We start from the raw sequence: 26,870 nt of genomic DNA, 5'->3' as shown, positions 1-26,870 counted from the left end.
ACCAAGCCTCAGAAGTCAAAAGCCGTGACTGTCAGTCTTCAATCTCTTGTCAGAAAGCTTTTGAAAGGAAGAATCTGTGTAGTGCAAATGAATTCACACATTCAATTCTATTTTCTTTTTTCCCTCCCATTTTCCACTCTCATTCTCCCCATAGGCAACCATTCCCAGGTGTTTAATGTATATTCTTTATGTGTATTTTTGTAAAATATGTACTGTTGTTCCATATGCATTTTTTTGATTTTTATTTTATATTGGAGCATAGCTGATTAACAATGTTGTGTTAGTTTCAGGTGTACAGCAAAGTGATTCAGTTATACATACACATGTATACACATGTCTTTGTTGGTTATCTATTTTAAATGTAGCATTGTGTACATGTCAATCCCAAATCCCAATCTATCCCTCCCCCTTCCCCTGCCCCACTGGTAACCATCAGTTCGTTCTCTAAGTCTGTGAGTCTGTTTCTGTTTTGTAAATAAGTTCATTCGTATCTTTTTTTTTTAGATTCCACGTGCAAGTTTTATCATATGATATTTGTCTTTCTCTGCCTGACTTACTTCACTTAGCATGATAATCTCTAGGTCCATCCATGTTGCTGCAAATGGCTTTATTTCATTCTTTTTAATGGCTGAGTAATATTCTGTTGTTTATATGTACCACATCTTCTTTATCCATTCATCTGTCGATGGACATTTAGGTTGTTTCCATGTCTTGGCTATTGTAAACAGTGCCATATGCATCTACTTTTATTTACACCATTTCCACTATGTTTTGAAGGCCCATTCTCATTGCTATGTGCCCATGGGGTCCATTACTTCTGACCACTGCACTCTCCATGACTTGCATCCCCTTCGCTTATTATCTATTCCCCCAGTGATGGACACCCAAATTGCCCCCAACTCCCCAGCACAACATTCTGTAGATATCTATGTCTCCTCTATATAGACCCGTGTGAGCCTTTTCACAGGATATATCCCCAGGAGTAGGAATGCTGAGCCACAAGATAGCCACATATTTAATTTTACTAAGAACCACCCGATTGCCCCCAGCAAGGCTTCACCAGTCTACCTCCCTACCAGCAGTGCGTGGGAGTTCCTGGGTTACCATATGCACACGCACACCTTCAAGCCCTAGCACACTTTTTGGAATGATCTACTTTACCAATTTTTGCCAGTCTCATGAGAACAAGTGAAGTGGTACATACACCTTTTTTAACTTTGCCTTTCTCTGGTGAGCTTGAGCACATCTAAATATGCGTATCAGTGAGTAAGCTAAGTGATATAACAAACCCCAAATCTCAGTGGCTTAACAAAACAAATGTTTATTTTTGGTTCACATCACATTTCAGTGTAGTGGGGGTCAAGGGCGGAGTACTACTCCAGATGGGCAGGCTTCTACTGTGTAGCTCCGTCATTTCCTAGGGCCTCAGGGTCCTCTGCTGGATTCTCTGCCTCCAGCCAGCAGGGGAGGGAAGAGAGAGCCCTCGGAGAATGGCACGGGAGGTTTGTAGTGCCACGCACAGATGCAGTCACATTCCTTGGCCAGAGAAATGCCTGGTGCCCCTGTGTGCCAAAGAAAAGAGGATATGGCAATTGGTGAAGAAGTAGACAATCTCTGCCCCAAGCTGTTTGTGACTTTTGCGGTTTCCCTTTCTATAAATTTCCTCATCATATCCTTGTTCCTTTTTTTTTTTTTCAGACTTCCTCCTGTCATTGTTATTCATTTGTGTATTCATTGTGTATTCTAGAAGGTATTGATTCCCTATTGGGATTTTTAAAAAAATATTTATTTATTTTCTTTCTTTCTTTTTTTGGCTGCGTTGGGTCTTCATTGCAGCACACGGATTTCTCTCTAGTTGCAGCACGCAGGCTTCTCTCTAGTTATGGTGTGCAGGTTTTCTCTCTCTAGTTGTGGAGCGAGGGCTCCAGGGTGCATGGTTTGTGGTACACGGGCTCTCTCGTTGAGGCGCACAAGCTCAGTAGTTGTGGCGTGCAGGCTTAGTTGCCCCACGGCATGTGGGATCTTAGTTCCCTGACCAGGGATCGAACCCAGGACCTCTGCATTGGAAGGTGGATTCTTTACCACTGGACCACCAGGGAAGTCCCTCCCCATTGATGTTTGTTTGTTTGTTTTAAAGGAGTTTTTAATTTTTAAAATAAATTTATTTATTTATTTATTTTTGGCTGCATTGGGTCTTCGTTGCTTTGTGTGGGCTTTCTCTAGTTGTGGTGAGAGGGGGCTACTCTTGGTTGCAGTGCTCGGGCTTCTCACTGCAGTGGCTTCTCTTGCTGCGGAGCATGGGCTCTAGGTGCATGGGTTTCAGTAGTTGTGGCACGTGGGCTCAGTAGTTGTGGCTCACAGGCTTAGTTGCTCTGTGACATGTGGGATCTTCCCGGACCAGGGCTCGAACCCATGTCTCCTGCATTGGCAGGAGGATTCTTAACCACTGTGCCACCAGGGAAGCCCCCCCCCGCATTGGTTTTATCATTGCAAGTAATTCTACCAATCTGTCTGCCTGATCACTTTGGCTATGGGGGTCTTTCACCAATCAGGAAACTAATTTTTATGTGAACTAGTCAATCAATTTTTAGTCTTACATTTTTTATTTTTAAGATTGTGTTTGTTGTTTGTTTACAGTCTTAACCTCTGGATTCCTCTTGAAAGCACTCTGTCACTACTTCCTTTGTCAGTTTCCCCATCAGTCCCCAATTTGCAAGGAGGTCACTTGTTAAGGACAGGGATGTGGAAGGTCCCCAGAGGGAAAGGCTCACCCAGAGGCTAATTACCCAGCCCCCAAGTCTCCCTTCCAGCATCCATTTCCCCCTAATCCTGTAGGCTCTGGCCTAGAAAAACTCAGTCCTCCAAAGCTCCTATGCAAATGTACAGAACTGCTCAGGAAACCATTTCAACTGGCAGGAGAGGTGGGCAAGAGCCAGATCACAGAGCCTGAGCCTGATAAGATGGTTGCAGCATTAAAGGGTATTAGGGTGGAACTTTCTCAGACACATTAGAGTTTCTTTGAACCTCTCTCCCATGTTGTTTCTTCAATCTCTTGCTTACACTTTTCCCTTGCCTGAAAAGCCCTCTCTACCTTTGCTTGGTTAAACCTTCTTATCCTTAAGTCTTAACCTGGGCATTACTTCCAGGAAGCCTTCTCTGACCTCGCTCCACCCCACGCCCACATCTAGGTGAATGCACTTCTGAGCCTTGCACAACTCTCACTGAACTTACCACACTACATTGCAATGGCCATTTGCCTACCTGATAGTGAACTTTTGGGAAGAATCTGAATCCAATTCCCCTTTGTACTCCTAGCACTAGCTCGGGACCTTAACACATGCATAACAGCTGTTGGATGGATCTGATGGGCTTACTATGCCCTGTCCACGGTACTTGGCCTTCCTGCCCCAGCTTCATGGGCTTTGGGGAGGTTTTCATTACAGCAGAGAGGCCCCAGAAGGACACCCTTCCAGAGGTCAGGTGGGGTGTCTCTCCGTTGGTCTGCGTGTCCAGGCTGCTTATGGGCCAGTCTCTAGCCGGGCCCTGGAGAGGGCAGATCTGAGTTAGCTTTCCTGGGCCTTAGCCTGTATTGTGGATGGGGCAGGGCCTGTGCAAATTATATGTGGTTAAGCGAAGGTCAGTGGAGATCAGGACTCTTTGTCCTGGCAGTGGCCCTCCTCTTCCTGATTCCTGCATTCAGAGGTCAGGTTGGACGGGAGAGCAGGCCTCAGACGATGAGCAGTCCGTGGACAAGCAAGATGGAGGCAAGAGGGGATTCCCTGGTGGTCCAGTGGTTAGGACTCCACACTTTCACTGCCGAGGGCGTGGGTTTGATCCCTGGTCGGGGAACTAAGATCCCAGAAGCCATGCAGCGCAGCCAAAAATAAAGACTGAAAAAAAAAAATTGAGGGAAGAGAGTCCTCCCGCCCCATTGGCCCTGCAGCCTGCCAAGCTCAAGGCTCGGCTGCCCCCTTGTGTCCACAGAGTGAAGGACAAGGGAAACTTAATCCTAAACTGGGCTAGGACTGGTCCCCTAGGAGCCACCCAGCAGTCTTGCCTCCTTCTCCCCAAGGGCACCCACACACGGGGACTCACATTCAGCAGGGCCACCTACGCTGTCCCCCAGCAGTGCACTGCCCACCCCACTCACTGCTGGTTTTTGTCCTGGAGGCCTGAGGGCCTGGGATCCTCCTCTGGAAGGGAAGGCCTTGAACATTTTAAAGGGGGCTTTTCGGGACTTCCCTGGTGGGCGAGTGGTTTAAAATCCACCTTCCAATGCAGGGCACGCGGGTTCGATCCCTGGTCGGGGAACTAAGATCCCACGTGCCGCAGGGCAACTAAGCCCGTGCACCGCACCTACCAAGCCCACATGCTCTGTAACCCGCACGCCACAACTAGATAGGAGCCTGCACACCGCAACGAAGAGCCCGTGTGCCGCAGCTAGGACCCAATGCAGCCATAAATAAATAAATCAATTAATTAATAAAGCGGGCTTCTCCACCACAATAAGCCCACGCACTGCAACGAAGAGTAGCCCCCGCTCGCCACAACTAGAGAAAGCCCGCGTACAGCAACGAAGTCCCAACGCAGCCAAAAATAAATAAATTTTTTTTAAAAAGAAATGGAAAATTTTATTTGAGCCAAATTTGAGGATTATAACCCCGGAAGAGCATCTCAGGACGCTCTGAGAACTGTCCGGCCCGTTAGAACTCAAGGCACAGTTATATAAATTTTTGAGACAGAGGGCTGTCCAACAAATGAAGTATTATTGAGTTTACATAATCCAGATCTAAGGGTCACCGTGGTAGGTCGTGTGACCCCTTACGATATCCAGAAGGAATGTTATCATCTGAGTTGTCTTGTTGGTGCTAGGAGAACGTTGCTCTCTATGGCTGGGGAAGGTATTCCTGCTGATGGGGGAGGGTTGGTCAATGGGTAATGCAGATACACCATGCACAGTGGGGGGAGAGGGGAGGCCAAAGTGCAGAGGAGAATTTTTTGCATTTAAACTTTTCTTGTTTTGCCATAAAATATGAACTTTATTTCACTATCATAAACATCATTTCATGATGTTTAGAAACTCTCTGAAAATGTGCCAAAGAGCTCCTATAGGTCCTCAATCCCTGGAAATAAAACAAAGACTGTCCTACAACATCCTTTGTAATGGCATCCCTCTGCTTGATACCAATGGCACGGAAATCGATGTCCTTAAATGTAACAAATCATTGCCTTGGGCAATACTATGCAAGGAACAGATTGTACAAAGTTTTATTTCTATACAATGAATTTAGCGGTGGAGCAACAAATTGCTTTCAATTTTATGGGTAGTGGGAATTCCCTGGTGGTCCAGTGGTTAGGACTCTGTGCTTCCACTGCAGGGGGCATGGGTTCGATCCTTGGTCGGGGGAGCTAAGATCTTGCATAACACGTGGCCAAAAAAAAAAAAAAATTATGGGTAGTATGGAAACATAGATTAATTTTTAAATTGTCTCTTGACTCAAAAGCCATTTTTTAGAAATCTACCTTGTAATATTAAAGCATTTATATGCGGGGAAATAGAATGGAAAATAATTCCTTGAAACATTGTTTGTACCAGGGGAAAAAAAATAAAACCGGGCTTCCCTGGCGGCGCAGTGGTTGAAAATCTGCCTGCCAATGCAGGGGACACGGGTTCGAGCCCTGGTCTGGGAAGATCCCACATGCCGCGGAGCAACTAGGCCCGTGAGCCACAACTACTGAGCCTGCGCGTCTGGAGCCTGTGCTCCGCAACAAGAGAGGCCGCGATAGTGAGAGGGCCGCGCACCGCGATGAAGAGTGGGCCCCGCTTGCCACAACTAGAGAAAACCCTCGCACAGAAACGAAGACCCAACACAACCAAAAATAAATTAAACAAAAAAAAGACCTTTTAAAAAATAAATAAATAAATAAATAAATAAATAAAATAAAAACAACTGAATGCCTAAAACACTAAATAAAGATGTTTGATTTATCTTTTAAAAATAAATAAATACATACATACATACATACATACATAAATAAAGGGGGCTTCTCTGTGGGAGGGCTGCAGACAAGATACCCAACAGGCAGGCTGGCAGTTTCTGTCTGCCTGTTGGTTTTGCTTCCGGAGACCTTCTCCGCACTAGTTTTGGGGAGCTCCGTCATAAAGAAGGGGGGCTGCTGGGCTTGGCGCCCTTCCCCCAGGAGCTCCTGCTCTCACACCACCGGCTGTGCGGGGCCCCAGGTAGGTCTGCTCATCCCAGGCATCTCCTCCCACCCCCTCTGCCCATTACAGCATCGCCCTGGTTGTTTCCTTCTTGGGGCTTCTCACACTCTTGTTTTGGTCTACTCTACTATTGCCTGCCTGCCCTGCCCCTCCCAAGTAGAATGAGGGCAGGGCCTTGTTGGACTCACTCACTGCATCCCCAGAATACAGAACAGGCCCCGCAGGGAGCAGCCACTGAGCACGTGTTTCCCGATCGAAGTTCCCCACACATGCCCGATGTCCACCCATGGTTCCCGTCTGGGCCAAGCTGCTTCCTCCTCCTGAAACGCCTTCATCACCCCATCCCACCCCCACCCCCACCTCACTCTCTGCCCGGCAACCTGATATTTACAGTTAGTTCAAGGCTCACTTTAAACATTACCTCTTTGTGATGCCTCCCTGACCTCTCCCAAATTAGGCCGTTTCCTTCTGTGTTCCCTCACTTCCTATAACGGCTGTCATAACTGTCTGTGAGCCCGGCAAGAATTGTATCATATTTGTTCTTGCGTTCTCAGTGCCTGGCAGATGGCAGATGCTAAACAAATATTTATTGATGAACTCTGATGCCCACTGCAGAGGCTCACAGAGCCCAATGCCCCGAGCTGCCCTCCTGGCCTCACCTCCCTCTGCTCTCGCATAGGGAGCCCACACTCTAGGCAATGGAAACATCACATCATTCACTCAGCATCTTCCCGAGGCCATGTTTTGTAACAGTACTGTTTCCTCCAGTGGGAATGCTTTTCCAACCATCATCCTCCTTTAAAACGCATCTTGGGGCTTCCCTGGTGGCGCAGTGGTTGAGAATCTGCCTGCCAATGCAGGGGACACGGGTTCGAGCCCTGGTCTGGGAGGATCCCACATGCCGCGGAGCAACTAGGTCCGTGAGCCACAACTACTGAGCCTGCGCGTCTGGAGTCTGTGCTCCGCAACAAGAGAGCCCGCGATAGTGAGAGGCCCGCGCACCGCGATGAAGAGTGGCCCCCACTTGCCGCAACTAGAGAAAGCCCTCGCACAGAAACGAAGACCCAACACAGCCATAAATTAATTAATTAATTAATTTAAAAAAAACATATACGTCACATTAAAAGATACTCACTTTGTCTTTAAAAAAAAAAAAAAAAACGCATCTTGGCTGCCACTTCCTCCATGAAACCTTCCTCAGTTCCTGAGCAGGAACTAATCCCTCTCTCTTCTGTGCTTCCCATCGTCGTCCCCCTCCCGAGCTAATTCTGCCTCATTGTAGAACTTAATAGAAATGTGCTGCCCGTTATCTCAGCAAATTGTAAACCTTCTCCAGTCACCAGCCACAGCTCACACACATTGGTATCTCTCATCTGCCATGAAGCTAGACACTCAAATGCCCATTCACAGGCAGCCCATAAAGCATACACGGTAACTTGAGTGTCATGTCAAGAAGCCAATAGCTCCCAATGTGAAAACTCGTGTAACTAACACTAGGACCCCGGAAGAAACTTCCCCAGGTGCACGTCCACACTTCCTGCAGGAAGGCAGAGACTGGGCACCTCAATCCCGCCAAGAGCTCCCGCCCTGGGCACCCTCCATATATGCCCTCCCACCTTGCTCTTTGCCTTATGCTTTCCCAGCCCAGCCCAGCTTTGTGGCCGCACATGCCAGTGTATCCTTGGAGCTCTCTTGGGATGGAGCGTTAGCACTCAGCCTCAGGGTCCATCTACTGCAAGCAAGTCCTGGTAGCTAATCTTGATCTGACCTCAGCCTTTGGGAGTCAGCCTCACCTATAACTCATGTGGTGGCACCAGGGATAGAACTGACCCATCTCTACTACCATCCTCAGCATAAACACACACACACACACATACACACACACGTGTGCACATGCCCACATACACACACGAGAATATTCCCAGATACACACACGGTGTAGAATGTGCTCAAGGGCTTAGATGTTGCAATCATGTTTAGTGTGAAGACCAACCCTGGGCAAAGGTTCTGACACTCCTCACAGTGTCCAGCTTGACGCAGGCATTCAACAAATATTTGTTGAATGACTAAATTGCTTGCGTGCCCACCTCTAACGCCACCCACGGTCGCTGATTTGACACTCCTCTGTCCCCTTGAAGCGCTGGCCTGTTCTACCATGCCAGGTGCCTGATGTATTAGCAGTGCCCTAGAGGGATAGGGCCGCAATCTTGGTACCCAAATGTCTTCAGTTTTTCTTGAAGTTCACCAAACACAGTATGTTATCTCCCCTCTGGGTCTCAGTACCTGTACTAGAAGTTCCTGCCTTCCACCCCCGATTCCTTCACCTGGCTTACTCTTGGTCACCCTTTAGATCTCACTGATTTGCTTGCTACTTCTTTCAAAAAGTCTTTTCCAAGTGTCCCATCCCTGCCCCCAACTGGGTTAGGTGGGTTTCACTGGACAAAGAAGGAAAACAACTTCTCTTGCTCTTTTTAGAACTGCTTATGATATGCATCTATAAGGTCAGCCAAACTTAAAAAACACACGAAGTTGCTCACGTGGTTATTTACCAAGTGTATTCATGTTATATCTTTGGGGTGTCTCAATAACCCTGGGGAAGGGTGTGATGATTTCCATTGCAGAGATAGGAAAACTGAGGTTCTGAATTGCCTAAAATAGGGGAGCGGGAAGGGACTCTTCCCCTTCATTCCACGCAACCCTGGAGAGCCCTCAACACGAAGGAGGCACAGCTTTATTTCTCTGGTCCAATTCTTTTTCCCAACCCTGGGCCGTTAGTGAAGCATATTATAAACCTCTCTGTTTGAGATAAGCATCCCTATTTACCTGGCAATCATTTGCTGGTAAGGGTTCTACGTAAAGCTGACTACATGGAGAGGAACGCGAATGAGGTGGCAGAGCGATGATGGAGCCCTGCCCTGCTTGCTGCCCATTCCTCCAGGTCGCTGCCTCGGTCCCTTCTCCGGGCCACCAGGAAGAAGAACCTTGTGTAGTCGGAGCAGTTATCCAAGCGGGTCTCAGTGGCCTGCGGAAACTCCTCCAGCTTCTCAGTGATGAAGCAGGTCTCCTGCAGGGCCTCCCGCAGGAATTTCTCGTCCAGGGGCAGTGCGGAGAACCTCTTGACCCCCACCATGAAGAAGCTGGCCTCAAAGTCCCCGCTCAGCACCAGATGGCCCCTGGGCCGGGGCAGGACCGCAGGTTCCAGGGGCCGTTCTTTCAGGATGTCACACTTGAGCACCTGGCGGATGGCTCTCCTTAAGCGCTCCTCCTTCTCGGCCCCCCTGTCTCTGGAGTGGAGGGAAAAGGAAAGAGGGACCAGCTGGGTCATACTCATCGCGTAGACCACGCACATCACTCCTGGCCATTCTCTGCTTGGCGCACAGGCTCCCAGAACAGCAGGTCGCCGGTTTTACGGATGAAGAAACTGAGTCCCAGAGAGAGACCTGGTCCTGAACCAGCTGTGGACAAAGTCAAGCCCAGGACCTGCTGACCCTGAGATCAGCGCTCTGTCTACCTGCAGGCCCTCTGTCGGCAATGCACCCCTGGCAGTTAGTCCATTCTCTTTCTGCTAGTCTGTGTTTAACACGACCCAGACAAGTGCCTCCAGAAACGGAAAGTCGGCCTGGAATCAGCTGAGCAAAACTATTAAGTGAGCTTGGGGCACTTTGTTGGGGCCCCCAGTCTCTCCATTACCTTTCCCTCCCTTTGTCCCCTGGCCACTCCACTCAACCTCCTCATCACCTCATGCATTTCCTTCTTACCTATACCTGTTCTTAGGATGCGGGCTGCATTCGTATTATTGTATGAATAAGGACTAGTACTTAAAGGCTTACTCTTTCCTGCTCTGTATTTTTTTAAAAGTCATAGTCTTAACATATACACACTACTATATATAAAATAGATAAACAACAAGGACCTACTTACAGCACAGGGAACTATACTCAATATCTTGTAATAACCTGTAATGGAAAAGATCTGAAAGAGAATATATATATGTATAACTGAATCACTTTGCTCTACACTTGAAACTAACACAACATTGTAAATTAACTATACCTCAATTTTAAAAAAGCAAAAAAAAAAAAAAAAAAAGCTATAGTCTTAAGCAAAAGGAATAAGAATCTAACGTACAACCTCAACTATCTTACCTAACTAGGGAGGGTGCTATTTGGGGAGTGGAAGGGCTATGGTGGACCTTCCTGATGCCCCGAAATTGAATGAAAATACACAAGGTAAGTAAATTCTGTTCCATTTGCAGTGCAAGATTGTCTTAATCCTAACCCCTATCTCCTGGGATCCATGAAAAGATTCCACAAGTTTAGAGCCCCCTGGAGCTTGTAACTGGAACAACAGAGGCACCAGCCAATCAGAATGGAGGCAGTCCAGCGGGTTCTCCATTTGCTTGGGCTCAGACCTTGGCATTCCACGTGGACCTTGGTGATGTTTCTTCCAGCTCCAGGTTTGTCTCTAGCCAGCTCTTTCTGTTCCCTCTTTTGGTCTTTATAGGATTCATATCTCACTCTTCCTCCTTTCTTCTTGGGGCCCCACTGACTTCCTTCCTTCTTTGTCTCCATCTGCCTTGTCATTTCTAGATGAGCCCCATGGAAAATTCTTGATTCGGGAGCTAAGTGAAGCTCCTGGTATCACGAAGACTCAAAAACAAACAATAACCCCCTTACCTGTTCCCCTCAAGTTCACACACATATTTCACCACCGAGACCAGTCAAACGCCCCTGGCATCTTCTTTAGCCACTTCTCCAGCTCCTGGCAGTTTTTGTCTGGGTAGTTGATGGCAATGATCTCTTTGAAAGACTCACAGGCAGAGAGGAGCTGGTAGATGGTGGGCCCAGAGCTGAGGTCAATCAGGAGTTTTCCTTCCAGCCCACCTGTTTTAGAACAGGAATGTTCTGAATCATCAGTACCAAGGCAGGGCTCTGAAGTCCACATTTCCCAAAAGGCTCCACTTTCCTTGTCCCAGTGGGAGAGGCTACAGGGAGTCGACCATCTGGGAATGTAAACTCCAGGACTGGGAACTTTGCCTGTAGTAACCGCCCCTGCTCACTGAGCATGGAGAGTTTTGGAAGGAGGTAAGTGTTAGGAGCAGGGGAGTTTGTTTGGTGGCTGGGTGTTAGAGAACCAGCTTTGACATTTCACCTGCCAATTTACCACTGTAAAGAAGTGTCCAGAGGGCTTCCCTGGTGGTGCAGTGGTTGAGAGTCTGCCTGCTAATGCAGGGGACACAGGTTCGAGCCCTGGTCTGGGAAGATCCCACATGCCGCGGAGCAACTGGGTCCGTGAGCCACAACTACTGAGCCTGCGCGTCTGGAGCCTGTGCCCCGCAACGGGAGGGGCCGCGATAGTGAGAGGCCCGCGCACCGCGATGAAGAGTGGCCCCCGCACCACGATGAAGAGTGGCCCCGCTTGCTGCAACTAGAGAAGGCCCTCGCACGAAACGAAGACCCAACACAGCTAAAAATAAATAAATAAATAAATAAATAAATAAATAGAGTAGCTATTAATTTAAAAAAAAAAACAAAAACAACCCCAAGATTATTGGGCTTCACCCTCAGAGTCTCTGACTCTGTAGATCTGGGGTGGGGACAATACTTTAAAAAAAAAAAAAAGAAGTGTCCAGAGAAGAAATCTAATCACATTCCTGAGTACAATGGTTTCCCTATTCCAAGCACTCTTTGTTGACGTGCCCTATGGCCCCACTGAGACCATTTGTAACATTCCAAAGGTCAATCAGCAAACATTTATTGAGTACCAACTGTATTCCAGAAACTCGCTTGGCAGTATGGGGACTAAAAGGAGAATTCAGGGCCTGCTTACAGAGCCCTTGGTCTTCCCTTCCTGTCTTGCTTCTCTTCAGCCACAAGAGATTGTGTTGACACAAAATATCAATAGCATTTGGACCCTGGCAAGGGGCTTCCAAGATAAACAACAAGGCTGAGAGGAGAGAAAACGAGCTGGACCCAGGGGTCCTAGCTGACTGCTAAACTTAGCCTGCTCGCTTGCTCCTGGGTTCTGCTGCTACATTTTGTTTGTCTGTTTGTTGTTGTATTCGTAGGGTACAGTAGCAAATAAATTGAAGCAGGCATCAAAGGCTTAAGAAAATTTGATGGCAGAAAATTTTAATTGGGAAAATTCTGGCTATCAGGTTATGTTTTATTCTCATGTGAATAATGAAAAGATACCCATTATTTGATTTTAGTGGTCCAGCTGGCCTAGCACCTGTTTTCATGGGCTACCGTGGTAAGCAGGCAGAAGAGTGGTAATGCTGAATTTGGAGCAAGGCTTTTTACGCTTTCTGATGCCCTTGTAGTTTCTTTAGCCAGTGAGAGGGAGAAGACAGGCCCACTCAGGACCACCAGAGACCACAGCTCTTAGATTTTATGGGAGGAGAAAGTCTGACCTCACAAACTTTGAGGGCATCCCACCATGTACCATACATACATCAAGTGTATCTAAAGTCTTCCCGTAGGGGGAGTTCCACATACTCTGAAGATCCAAAGTTGCTGCTCATGGTCTGGCCACCCCTCCCCAGACCCACCCTAAGCCTGCCCTACGATTAAAGAAGACCAGCATCTGATTTAAAAGTTGCATGGCCACCCCTCCTCCCACACTCCCCCATCTCTCCCCTCAGAGGTGAAGGAGACCTGCACCTGGTTTAAAAGTGACATTGTAGTGTTTTAGCAGGAGGTGGAGGACTTCATCACCCAAGGGATCCTGGTTCATCTTGAAGTAGTCCTGGTAGGACGTGGGTTCAAATTTCTCCTGATGGACATCAGGCTCCTTGGATTCCTGAAGGGCCATGGAGAGCAGTAAGCTTTGTCCAGGAGGGAGCAGCAGGCAATCTGATTCCCTGGGCCCTTCTTTTTTTTTTGTTTTTTCCCCATAAATTTATTTATTTATTTATTTATTTATTTATTTACATCTGTGTTGGGTCTTCATTGCTGCGCACAGGCTTTCTCTAGTTGCAGCGAGCGGGGGCTACTCTTCGTTGTGGTGCGCAGGCTTCTCATCGCGGTGGCTTCTCTTGTTGTGGAGCACGGGCTCTAGGTGCGCGGGCTTCAGTAGTTGTGGCTCGCGGGCTCAGTAGTTGTGGCTCGTGGGCTCTAGAGCGCAAGCTCAGTAGTTGTGGTGCACGGGCTTAGTTGCTCCACGGCATGTGGGGTCTTCCCGGACCAGGGCTCGAACCTGTGTCTCCTGCATTGGCAGGCGGATTCTTATCTACTGCACCACCAGGGAAGTCCCCTTGGGCCCTTCTTGATGGGGCTCAAGCTTCGTCCTTCCCCATCCCCCCAGAACACACACTGGGATGAAGACCAAAACAGCCAATGAAGGTCGTTTCCTGAACCTGCCTCCCTTTGGCCACTCACCTCTGTCACACTCATCTCTCCAATTCCCTACCCCAGCCCCCAGGCTTTTCAGTGGCTTTGGCTTGTACGGAAGGGTTTCTAGTCTCTTTTGCTCCATTTACTGCATCCTCTTCTACAGTGATTTTTCAAACCATTTAAAGAGCGTGCCTAATTTTTAAACTAAATCGCCAGTGAAGCCCCAGTATAGATGAGTGATAATAGGATGGAGATGCCTTAGTTGGCTTTTAAGTTTTAGCATTTTCTGAACTACACCCCCCCACACAACACCCTGGTTTCTGTCCTAGACAACTGAACGAATGTTGATAATATTTAGTAAAACAGGGAAGACAAGAAGAAGAATGGGTTTTAGTTGAGGATTGAGGAGGGTAAGAAGACGCTAGGAGATGGGTTTCATTTTGAGCATGCTCAACTTGAAACAGAAAAATCTAATATAACCTGGATAGAAGTCTGGAACTCATAGAGAGATCTCAGCTGGAGCTACAGATGTTGTGGGATGAGTGTGCAAAATTGTCCTATGACTGAACTGAATTTCTTCTTCAAGTCCCATGGAAATGGGTGGTAGACATTATATCTCAGTCACCTAGAGCCTTCCTTCACCAGGGGTGGGAGTGGGGAACTTACTTGGTGCCAGGCACAGGGGCTGGCACTTATTTTTGTCCATGCTCCTGGCACCCACTGAGATTACGCTGTATAATCTGGTCCCAGATCACTGATTAACAAAGGTTGCAACATCCTCTTTTCTCAACCTCCATGCCTGTATCTCTCTCTCTGCCCCATTTCCATTCCCCACTCAGGAGCAAGGGAAATCACTCTTCTGTTCCTTGGGATGTTCTGGGCTGTGAAACCATCACATCTCTCCTTCTCCTGCACCGTGTTGAGAATAGGGACAAGTCTCAACACTTTCTAGCCCATACTCACAGAACAGGCATAGTTTCCTATGTTCATGGTTTCCTAAATAAATAAGGATAGAGGAGAAATAAAAATATAATTAATAATACAAATTTGTTTTTTTTTAATATGTTGAACTCTGTAATCTGAAACAGAAAGTAAATCTTTTTTTTTAAGTTTTCCATGGAATATTCAAAAATTGACTGTATATAAAACCACAGAGAAATTTCCCCAAAGTAGAAATAATATAAAATAATATACTGTTTAAAATGCCATAAAATAGATACTAATTACAAAACTAGAAAACAAGAGACTCTACCATACAGAAAATTTTTAAATTTTCTGATAAACACTTTTGGAATAATGAGAAAACAAAAACAAAAATTTTAAACTCTATAGAAAAAAAGAAAAAAGAAAAAAGAAACTATATAGAAAGGAATTCTGCAGATAAGAATCTATAAGACACAGATAAAGCAGGGGAAGTGTGCAAAAGGGGATCTTAAATATTTATATTGATAGATAGAACAAATAATGAATTAAGCATTTAAACTAAGGAATTAAAAAAGAATCAATATGGGGCTTCCCTGGTGGCACAGTGGTTAAGAATCCACCTGCCAATGCAGGGGATACGGGTTCAAGCCCTGGTCCGGGAAGATCCCACATGCCACAGAGCGAATAAGCCCGTGCGCCACAACTACTGAGTCTGCGCTCTAGAGGCCACCAGCCACAACTACTGAAGCCCGCGTGTGCCTAGAGCCCGTGCTCCGCAACAAGAGAAGCCACTGCAATGAGAAGCCCGCGCGCCACAACGAAGACCCAACACAGCCAAAAGTAAATAAATAAAAATAAAATAAATTAATTAAAAAAAAATCAATACATTTAAAGAAAGCAAAAGGATGAAATTGATAAAAATAAAAGCTAACGTTAATAAATGAACGAAGTAATAAGTACAGAAGCCAGATTGAGCTCGGTGAAAGGGAGATGAAGAAATGCAGACAGGATTTAAACAACACTTCAAAAGCTTGGCTGTGAAAGGGAAGAAAGACAGTGGGCAGCAGCTAAAAGTGGATGAGCCTTAGATAGAAATAGAAATGTTAAATATTTTGACAGTAGAGGAAAGGCAAGGATGGGTGCCAATACAAGTCAGACTGATAGGAATGAGCAAGAAACTAAGAGTTCACGGCTGGAAATTGTATTTTTTTCTGAAAATAACAAGTATGGAGGTACAGATATTTGAAATTTGAGGTGAGAACCAACAGCAAATGGAGAGCAAAGACTAGAGACATACAGAATTATTAGGTATTTTCAAAAACCTGGAAAACCGGGTAGGAGTTCATTCTTCCCAGAAGGTGGTTTTCTCCAGAGTGCTTAAAAGTCTGGGTGCAGGAAAAGTGAAGATAGTGGGTTGATTTAATGTTGGAATTTTCCTAAGCAGGTGGAGCAGAAGGCTAAATGGTAAAAGTTAGAAGAAACAGTCATATATTCACTTATTGAAAATGCATTCATTGAACACCTATTATGTCAGATAATAGGTTAATGTTTAAGAGCATAGACTCTGCAGCTAAACTGTCTAGATTCAAAATCTAGCTCCACCATTTATAAGATGTATCCTTGGACACGTTATTTCATCTTTTTTTTCTTTTTTGCCTCTGTTTTTTTAATCTGGAACTCATGAAGACAGTAACTTACCTCATGGAGTTGTTGAGAAGATTAAATGAGTTGATTCGAAGAACTTAGAACAGAAATTTCACTTCTGGGGACTTCCCTGGTGCTGCAGTGGATAAGACTCCATGCTCCCAATGCAGGGGGGCCCAGGTTCAATCCCTGGTCAGGGAACTAGATCCCACATGCATGCCTCAACCAAGAGTTCTCATGCCACAACTAAGGAGCCCCTGTGCCGCAACTAAGGAGCCAGCGAGCCGCAACTAAAGGAGCCCTGGAACTGCAACTAAGGAGCCCGCCTGCCACAACTAAGACCTGGTGCAACCAAATAAATAAATAAATATTAAAAAAAAAGAAAAGAAATTTCACTTCTGGCCAGTAACAAATACTGGAGTTGCCTTTCACCATAAACAGCTACAAAACTAGACAAAATGACACAACTGTTTTAAGGCTTTGGACAATAGATAGTACACAGCTGCAAGCCCTCAGAGAAGGAAAACACATAAAGTGAGCACAAGAAGCTGGAAACCAGGAAGAGTCCAACAGTCCTGCTGAGCTGAGAAAGCGAAGATCGGAGTTTAGAGCTGCTATTAGAGCAAATGGAACTCGTGGGGCTGGCTGTCAGGGAGGAGGAAGTTATATAGAGGGGGCTCCAGAAGTCTATGTGGGCATCTATTCATTTGCCAGGGCTGTCATAACAAAGTACCACTAACTGGGTGGCTTAAACAACAGAAATTTATTCTCTCATAATCCTGGAGGCTGGAAGTCTGAAATCAAGGTGTCAGTGGGGTTGGTGTCTTCTGAGAGCTGTGAGGGAGAATGTGTTCCATGCCTCCCCACTGGTGTCCGGTGGTTTACTGTCAATCCTTGACATTCATTGGCTTGAAGATGTATCACCTTGATCTCTCCCTTCATCTTCACATGGCTTTCTCTTTGTGCATATGTCTCTGTGTTCAATGTCTTTTTTTTATAAAGGACACCACTTCTATTGGATTTGATAGATGACCTCACTCTGATGACCTCATTTTAACTTAATTACCTTTATGAAGACCCTATTTCCAAATAAAGGTCACATTATGAAGTGTTAGGGGTTCAGACGTCAACGTATCTTTTGGGGGAACACAATTTAACCCATAACAAGGGTTCCCTGTCAGTTTTTGGTCAACAAACAGGCTGCACATGCACAGGGTGAGACTTTGTAAGAAACTGGCTGCTATAGAGTTGAGAGCAGAATGGAAATATTAGAGATCACATGATGCTGCAAGTCAGTGTTCAAGCCAGAGTGGAGAGATCTTCTTGTTACAGGATGTACTGTCTCAGTATTCGGCTGAGACACTAGAAAGTTCTGCTTTGGGAAGAAGGATTATGCCCTAAAATAAAGGCTACTTTAGACTCACCCTAACAAAGCCTAAAACCAAGCCTTGACGGGGCAAGGAAAGTCTCTGATAAGTTAATTACCCACCAAAACAAAACACAACACTCTTTAAAGGAGAACAGCATAATCCAGACTCCTTCAGATAGATCACCCACAATATCTAGCCTACAACAAAAAAATCACTACATAGGCCAAAAAGCAGGAAAATATTACCCATGAAAATAAAAGCTGTCAATGGATACAGACTCTAAGATGATCTGGCTGTTGAAATTAGCATCATGATCATCCAGAAAGTGGTTTGAAAATACATATTCCCAGGTACCACACCTACAGCTTCTCATTCGGAAGGTCTGGGATAGGTAATCAGATATTTGAGTGTATTTTTAAATAAGCAGAAAAAACTCCATGAGTTTTGGTGCACAGCTGGTGTGGGAACCACAGCAAGTACAGTGACTGACAAGCTTCAGAAGCTGCAAGATAAAGAGGGAATTTTGTGAAGAAGTGGGAGAATTGTACAGATGTTCTGTTCAGGTGGGAGAGGCTGGGCAAGGGACTAAAACACGAGATACAGTTAGCTGATCTGAGGGTTCCTTTCAGCCGTCACACCAGGGACCCTGTAAGAGGGAGCAAGGCGATTGTTACTCTCATAGCTCCTGAGTGCTTCTGAGTGGGCAGTGGTATCACCACTCTATGGACCTAAAGTAGGGTCGACCAGATGACCCTACTCCACAAAGTCTCTTCAGAACATTTCCTCCTTTTCATCCCTATCATCCAGCCCCATTTTGGGCCCTCATCATCTCATAACTGAAAAGTTAATAATAATCACCCCTTTCTTCAACAGATCAGCAGCAGGACAGGTGGGAAGGAGAGTTAAGAGAAATAATGAACTGATGCAATGTTTGAACCTGGTTTGGCGCTTAATTCAAACAGATCAACATTTAAAAGTTATTTTTGAGGCAATCAGGGAAATACGAATATGGACTGAGTGATGATACCAAGAAATCATTTCTAATTTTTTAAGGCATACAAATGGCATTGAAGTTACATAAGAAAAATTCTTTTTTAAAAAACTGAAGTATAGTTGATTCACAATGTTTGCTGTCTGGTATACAGCAAAGTGATTCAGTCATACATATATATATACATATTCTTTTTCATGTTGTCTTCCATTATGGTTTATTACAGGATATTGAATATAGTTCTCTGTGCCATACAGTAGGACCTTGTTATTTATCAAGAAAATTCATTTTTAAAAAAAGTAGACACTGAAGGATGTAGTGGGGCAGAGAAGGGAAATGACATGATGCCTGAGATTTTCTGTAGAATATTTCAACAGAAACAAAGAAAAGGAAAGAGAAGTGAAAGAAGGAGAAAGAAGGAAAGAAAGAAGAAGCGAGTGTGGCCAAATCTTGATAATGTTGAATCTGGGTGACGGGCTTTATGAGGTTCATCATATTATTCTACTTTTGTGTATCTTTGAAATTTTTCATTAAGAAGTTTTCAACAAAGAGATAAAACAGTGTCTGGCACACAGTAATATATTAATATTGGCATTTGTTGTCATAACAGTTGTGTGGCAAGCACAGTTCTTAACACTAACGATGCAGTGGCAAACACGGCCAACAGGATCCTGGTTCTCACATAGCCCACGTGCAAGGGGAGTGGGGCCTGGACCATGATAAGTAAACAGGTAAAGAAGATAATATCAGATGGTGGTAAATGCTATGAAGAAACAAACTTAAATGGGACAGTCTGGGAAGACCCCACTAAGTGGCAATATTTGAACCAGGACCTGAATTATAGGTGAAGGAGGCAGCCAAGCAAAGATTTAGGCAGAGAGAACAGCATAGGCAAAAACCTGTTCTGTCTGGGAAGAGATAGAAGGCAGTGAGGCTGGATACACTAGTAAAGGAAAGTGGGAGAAGATGGGTCAGGGAAGTAGACAGTGGCCAGCAAGGAGAGAGGTATGGATGGCTAGAAAGATGTAGTCCCATGGTAGGCAGGAATAATACAATTAGGAAAAGTCTTGCTTGTGATAACTTGAAAGACAGACCAAATATATACTGAGCCTATAGCTCTAAGAGAAACTTTGGGGAAAGGACCAGAATGGTAGTGTATGTAGGTTATACTCCAGCATTTGTAGCAAGATATTATTGAGATGAGTTCAGGAAAAAAATGACAAGTTTCCAAGAGGAAATAAAAGAAAATACAGTGTATCCAGACATTTGTGTGTTTGTTTGTTTTGTTCTTTTTTGGATGTACGTAAGTTGACTGTTGCTATGCCCTATGTATTGAATAATTACAGGAAATAAGACTGGAAAAGGCTTCAAAAAATAAAGGCTCATTATTAAAAATTCTCTTACAAAGGGATTCATTTCCGCGGCAAACATCAAATTAAGAGTGTTATGATTCCACCCAAGCCAGCTCTTTCAGATGGCCCCAAGGTAGCCACTAGGAAGTTGACAAGGAGGCTTGGATTTGAGGAAGAAGAAAAATTACTACTAATAATACCAATGATAAAAGCAGTTTTGACAACTATGTGTAGGAAAGAATTTTGAGTGTGGTTACCAGCATGAGGAATGGATTGGAAGCAAATAGATCTAAAGGTTGTTTTTTAAGAAATTGAATTGCCAAAAAAAACCTATGAACCTGTTCCAGTAAAGGCCTTGGAAGGTTGGAGCTTAAAATTACACTCAGCCCCTGAACTTGTACAAGTAGGAATCAGGCTGGTGGTGAAAGCTGTGCTGTCCTGAGGGAGGCCCACCTCCCAGAACCCACTTCAGATGGGCCAGGACACATAACAGTCAAGAAATGATTTCCAAGAGGCTGGAGCCAGGGGTTTCAGAGAACAACGGACAAGGGGGTTCCTCCCAGACCGGAGATTCAGAACTTTCCCCATTGCCAGGGCAGGGGGTCTTCATGAGAATCTGTGTACAAGGGCTCCACCGTCCCTGTGGACTATGGACTTGGATGTGTCCCATTCTTCCCATGGTAAAAGGTGATTTTTATTGTAAAGAAGGCTGTAGTGGATTGGATGGTGTCTTCCCCAAATTCATGTCCACTGTAACCTCAGCATATGACCTTACTTGGAAATGGGGTCTTTGCAGATGTGGTTAAGGTAAGGATTGAGATGAACTCATAGTGGATTAGGGAGGACCCGATATCCAATGAGAATGTCCTTAAAAGAGACAGAAACAACACACAGAGACACACAGGGAAGAAGGCCAGGTAAAGACAGAGGCAGGGATGCTGCCACAAGCCAGGGAATGCCAGGAGCCCCAGGGGCTAAAAGAGACAAGAAAAAAATCCTCCCCTAGAGTCTTCAGAGGGAATGTGGCCCTACTGACACCTTGGTTTTGGATTTCTGGCTTCTACACCTGTGACAAAACAAGTTTCTGTTGGTTGAAGCCCTCAAGTTGTGGCGACTTGTCATGATAGCCTTAGGAAAGTGATGCAGGGGATACTGCCTTTTACAAACCTCTTCCCAACAATAATACAAATGACCCCTGCTCACACGATTGTTAGAAATGAGTCACCCGGCCACACCTAACTGCAAGAGAAATATAACCTTAATTTATACCAAGAAAGGGCAGAAAACTGATTACTGCAGAAAGTGGTTTTACTAAATGTTTCCACGCTGCCCAGCATGGGACTGCTGTCATTTAATTTAGCTGTATACCCGTGGATGGGGGTGGGATACAGGTAACTTGCTTTTCGTTCAAAGAACTGATGGTGAGGACTGCGTGTCACCCAGAGACCCACAAATTTTGAAACAGATACAATGACAGGATGGAATTTGAAGTTATTTCTCTTTGGGAGTGAGAATGTTCCAAGTGTGGGAAGAAGAGTGTAAACAGATATTTGTTGACCAGAAGGACGGACTGTGGCAGAAATCGCTAGTTCTTCACCAACACTCAATCTCTCCTTCCTCTGAACATAGCTGGAAGACATTTTCCTGTCCCCCTTGCAGTTAGATGTGGCCATGTGATGGAGTACAATCCAAGGGAACGAAAGCAGGAAAGATACATATCATTAGTGGGCCAAGGTTTTTAAAAAGCCGGCACGTCCCCTTCAAACTCTGTCTCCCCTTCTTCTGGAAGATGAAGAGGATGACAGGACCTCCAGGGATGGCAGAACCACAGGATGTAGAGAAGAGCCACCTGTCAACCAAAAACATCTACCTTGGATAGCTGAAGGAGTGAGAAATAAACTTCTATTATATTCGAGGCATTGTGTACTTTGGATCTGTTTGTTATAGCAGCTAGCGTTATCCTACATCCCCAATGGAAGAGACAGGCATGGCTATGTGTGGACAGGTCTTCTGAAAATGGCATGGTACGTTTGAGACGCCTGCTTGACATTAAAATGTATGTGTCAGCTAAGCAGCTGCGTCTGGAACTCAGCGGAAAACTCAAGACGAGAGAGAAAAATTCAGGAGTCATTAGCACGTATAAAAGTGACAGAAGTAGACACCACAGGGAGAAGTATATAGTTAAGGTCAGAGGATCAGGGAAGCATTCGGAGATAGTCTAATATAATACCCAAAGTTCAGTAGAAGAAGATGAAGGAGCCAGCCAATGAGACTGAGAAGTAGCAGCCCTTAGGGTAGGGGGTAAAACCAGGAGAGTAAGTGTTTCCAAAAGGAGGCAGGGATCTAGAAAGCTGCTGAGAGAGATCAAGCAAAGTGAAGACAGCAAAGTAGCCATGGTATCAATATTTTGGAAGATGGAGCCACTGATGACCTTGATAAGACAATTTCAATGGAGTAAAAGAGATAAAACCCAGATCAGAAAATGTTGTAAGAAAAATGAAAGAAGACAGTGTGTATAGACAGCTCTCTCTAGAATTTTGCTGTTCAAAGGAGGATTTCAGTGTTAACTAAAGAGGGACGTTGGGTCAGGGAAAGTTTGTTAAAATGGCAGGTATTTGTAAAGCTGATGGGAATAATTTGGTTGAAAGGGAGAAATGGATGCCGAAGAGAGAAAAGCATGGAAGCAAAGAGTTTGGAAAGATAGGGAGGATGAGACCCAGAGGCCAGGAGGAGCAGTTGACCTTTGATAGGAGGATGGACAGAGAATCCATTAGACGCGTCACTCTGGGTCTCACTTTATTGGGCTTCTTGGTCGTAGGGATTAAAGATGGCCTGGTCTCATGAAGGCAGGCAGGCAGGCAGGCAGAGATCTGGGCTAATGTTATGTTGTTCTTGGTGCTTATTTTCTTTCGTTGTCCTTGAGACTTCCGAGAAATCTAATTTAAATGTTCCAGGCTGGTCTCAGCTGTGCTCCGGGGAATTAAGGGAAAGGTCAAGTGCCAGGGCTTGGGATAACCAGTGTTAAGGAAGAAGGCTAAATGGCAAGAGATTTCTGAGAATTAGGTGGATATCAATCAAATTAAACTTGCATGGTCCAATCCCCACCCCTACCCCTACTCCCACCACTTTGTGGCTCCCTCCCTTCCCAGATGGGGATTTATTAGGAAAAGCCTTTTCCTTTCTCTGCCCATCAGACCAACCATCATGCATGCATTTCCCCCTTCTCACCACCTAGTGTCACTAGAAAATCACTCTAAGCTGGCCCTCACACTGATCCAGGTGGAGGGAGAAACTCAAGTGAAATGCTGCTTCTTAAACAAGTGCTAACAGTGATGTGGAGCCAGAGGTATCCTTTGCTCTGAGGATCTTTCCAGTTGGCAAGAGTCATAGAATCTTAGAAGTTTAGCGTTGGGAAGGGTCTTCCAAACCCTTCAGTTGAATCCATTTGAGATGGCCAGAGGTGCCAAGAGGCGTGGAGAGAGACAAAATGACCCGGCCTAAGACCACTTCCAATCAAATCATTTGTAGACCCAAATGTCCAAGGCATGGGAGAGTCCACTGCCTCCTGGAGAATTCTGTGGAGGGTTTGGGGACAGGCATGGGCTCACCTGCTGTATTAAAAGGGAAGTTCTAATTAGAGACAGGAGCTGACTTTAGCAGCCTTCCATTATGGCTTTCCTAGGCTCTCTGAAGGTTCTCAGGAAGTAAGAGTTGGTCCCATTGCCCCCACCTCCTGCTGTCACCTCTCAGGCCCTCAGTGATGGAACTTGGGCCCCCTGAGCTCCTGTGCACCCCTCCCTTGGCCTGCCTGCCTCTCTCCCAGTAGCAAAGCTTTTGAGGAGCTGGATTTCCCCGAGGCTGATCTTCCCTCAGTGTAAGATGAGGCCCCATGGATCCCTGGGGTTTGGGCTGGCTGACAGCATCTTCCCATCCAGCCTTTTGGGATGGGAGGAGCAGGATTTGACAAGGCCAGTTGGTCAGTAGGGGCACAGCTGGGAGAAAAAGGGTCAGGATAGAAACATTGACTCAGGAGAACTTCTGGAAAGTGCAAGTGAACTTTCTCCCGAATAGTTTAAGGTGGTTCTTTTCTGGCGTAAATCTGGACCACATTTTCCCCTTACACAGCCCGACCTGGTATAGCAGGGACCCCCAAAGGAACCAAAGTCCCTTACAAGGGGATGTGCTTTCCCAGCGCCTTTCCAGACCTGCCAGAGCAGTAGAGGCACCTGCAGCTAGTGTCCACTAGGTGGTGACAGAGTCCCAGTGATGCCAGCAGAGGCTCCTGGATCCTGGTTATGAGGGCTCCCTCCAGCCCTGGAAATGAATGTCTAGGCCACCGGCCCCCCATTTCAGGCCAGCCCTGAGCCTGTCCGCCTACCCCGCCAATTTATTGCTTTCATTTTTATAGCACTGTGGCGTGTAGAAAGCTGATTCACATGCCTGCTTCAGCTGACAATGTCCTGAAGGTAGACAGGGCAGGCATTACTGTACCCCATTTTACAATTGAGGAAAAAGGACCTCAGAGCAGTTTTGAGTTACAAAGGTCACACGGTGAATGGCAGACTGGCCTCAGACTCAGGTTCCCTTGACTCTCGACATCAGGTTCCTTCAGCCAGAACTCAGCTGCCCCTGTTCCTTAGGGGGTGCCCAGCACAGCAGCCATCACGCCGTCAATCAGAGCAGAGCTGGATCCTTGATTCCACGCGTCCATAGGCCGCACCCTGATGGGGCCCATCTGGGCTTCAACATGCTGCCAGGCCCCAAGGCCAGGGCCCAGCTCTGCCTCATGGGACTTGAGGGCACTCAGAGAAGCACACGGTGCCAGGCAGCATGGTGACACTACCTTGCAGAAGCCTGCAGCTGGCCCCGCTCTCCAGACCTGCCCAGGTGTGAGTGGTGGAGGGGGTGGGCCTGTGGCCGAGGGTGGACTTAGGTCTGCCCTGGGAAAGGCTACTGAGAGTGAAGGAAAGGCTCTCGTGCCCAAGTTTCCAGCAAATTCTGGGCAGGAATGTGAACGAGGCAGAAGAAGCCGGGAGATGGAGGCTTTGATTCAACACAAGACTTCCCGCCTCATTACAAGGAGTGGAAGCTGTGAGAACATACACCTGAAAGGAAATTGTCAAACCTGGGTGGGTTGGGACACCCAGGGGAGGATATCTCCTGGACAGGCGGCCTGGCGGGGAGAAAAGCACAGAGCTGATGGAATGAGAAGTCTTGGCTTCAAGCCCCACGTTCACCACCGACCGCTTAGAGTCACAGGCTCAGTTTACCCATCTGTAAAATGTGGCCAGTGCTCAGCACCTCACAGGAGCTGTGAAGACAGAAGGGAGGCTTCCAAGAGTCCCCCAGATAGCAGATCCCTCTGGGGGTGCACGGAGGGGTGTCGAGTGCTCCTGCCCTACTGAAGAATCAGAACCAAAGAAGGAGCCTCTCCCTTGGGTCAGGGAGTACGTAGGGCGAAGGCCATGACTTTCTCATTGTTGTCCAGCCCCGGGGGCTCCATGAGGGGACAGACTTGGGGGCTGGGTGCCAGGCTGCATCTCTGCACCCGCCCCCTGGGGAGAGGCAGAAGAACGTCGGGTGCAGCCAGCCGGTACAGTCGTGAGCAGCAGAAAGCAGCAGCTTTGCTATTAATGTAGTCAGTAAATAAGTAAAGGAGGGCTCAAGCTTAGTGTACAGCAATCAGTTTAGAACTACAGGGTAATTAGCGCTGCAGGGGGCTGCGGGGTTGCAGAGTCAGGTTTAAATGAGTGAGTTCACTTGCACTGAGACGCCCCCGGGGGAGCAGAAAACATAGCCCAGAGAGGAGCCCCCACTCCTGCCAGCCCACGAGGGGCGAGGGCTGGGGGTGGGGATGGCGGGGTCCAGAGCCACAGAGAGAGTTGGGGGCTGGCCCCGCCCCCCCCATCATGGCCCGGGACCAGGTGTCTACACACGCATGTACACGTGCACACACACACACACACCCCCATGCACACAGAGCGATGCCCAGGCGGCTGCCTGCCTGAGATGCTCTGCAATCCTGGGCTGGCTCCTCCCTTTGCACATGACAATCACACTTCAGGCGTCTCTATGAACTGACATGGGCACGTGTGAGGGGAGGCAGGGCCGCCTCTGCTGAGGTCTGTACGCAGCCAGGGACACGCACGCGTAGAGGTGCCCGGATGGCAGGTGATGTGCATTTACTTACCCAGTTCCACCGTCCCTGGCAACTCCGACCTCAGCCCCTGATACTAACTGCCTCTCCTTCCCTCTTTCTCCCCGTCTTTCTCCCATCTGTTTATTCAACAAAGATTTATTGGGTGCCGACTGTGTGCCAGACAGCGCTAGGCTCTGGGAATATGAAGATACACAACACACAATTCCTGGTCTCAGGGAACTTAACGTTGGGTTAATGGTGACAGTTAAGAAAGTGGGTGATCACAGCGCACTAGGACAATGGGACCAGAGGGGCACCGAATTCAGCCTCTGGGCGACCAGGGGACGCTTTCCTGAGAGACTAGGGTTTGCTCTGAGACCTGAACAATGAGAAGCTGAGACCAAAGGGAGGTGAGTGTGTAGCGGTGATGCAGTTCCTAGAAGAGGAAACAGCACATGCAAAGGCCCACAGGGGACGAGCTCGGTGTCTTCCGGAAACCATCTGCGGCCAGGAGCACAGGGTGGGGGGTGGCTGGGGACACTTGCAGAGGGTGGTGATCCTGAGATGAGGCTGGGGTGGTGGGCAGGGGTTTTTATCATGGAGGGTCCTGTAAGCCTTGTTCAGGAGTCTGAATTCTATCTGAAGAGTAATGAGGGACTTTAATTAAAGGAGTGACATGATGCTATTTGCATTTCTGGGAAATCCCTCTGGCTGCTGCAAAGCAGAGGGTGGACACAGGGAGGGAGAGGACCTGGGGTCAGTACCTCTCTGTTCTCTCCCCTTCCTGGTGGGGGGAGGCGGTGTGAGGGGCTCCGGGCCAGCCAGGTGGGGAGCCCTGGCAGTGTTGAGCTGGATGGAGAAGGCTGTGGCCTTGGACTCAGCTGGACATCTGT

The 26,870-nt window shown here is 46.8% G+C and overlaps 1 protein-coding gene and 1 pseudogene across 2 annotated transcripts in view; one reads left to right on the top strand and one right to left on the bottom strand.

Annotated features, from left to right (window-relative positions):
• Positions 1-26,870, top strand: part of LOC309604812 (NXPE family member 4-like) — a 371,441-nt gene that overhangs the window by 245,923 nt on the left and 98,648 nt on the right.
• LOC309604813 (nicotinamide N-methyltransferase-like) lies at positions 1,427-11,380 on the bottom strand (annotated as a pseudogene). The gene is made up of 3 exons (XR_014249652.1): positions 10,900-11,380; positions 9,047-9,507; positions 1,427-1,562 (listed from the first exon to the last, which is right to left on the bottom strand). The product of XR_014249652.1 is annotated as a nicotinamide N-methyltransferase-like (transcript).

This window comes from Balaenoptera borealis (assembly GCF_965194805.1).
Source record: "Balaenoptera borealis genome assembly, chromosome: 11".
NCBI classification, from domain to species: Eukaryota; Metazoa; Chordata; class Mammalia; order Artiodactyla; family Balaenopteridae; genus Balaenoptera; species Balaenoptera borealis.
Note: the sequence above shows the minus strand (reverse complement) of the source record. Positions and strands in the feature narration are given on the sequence as shown.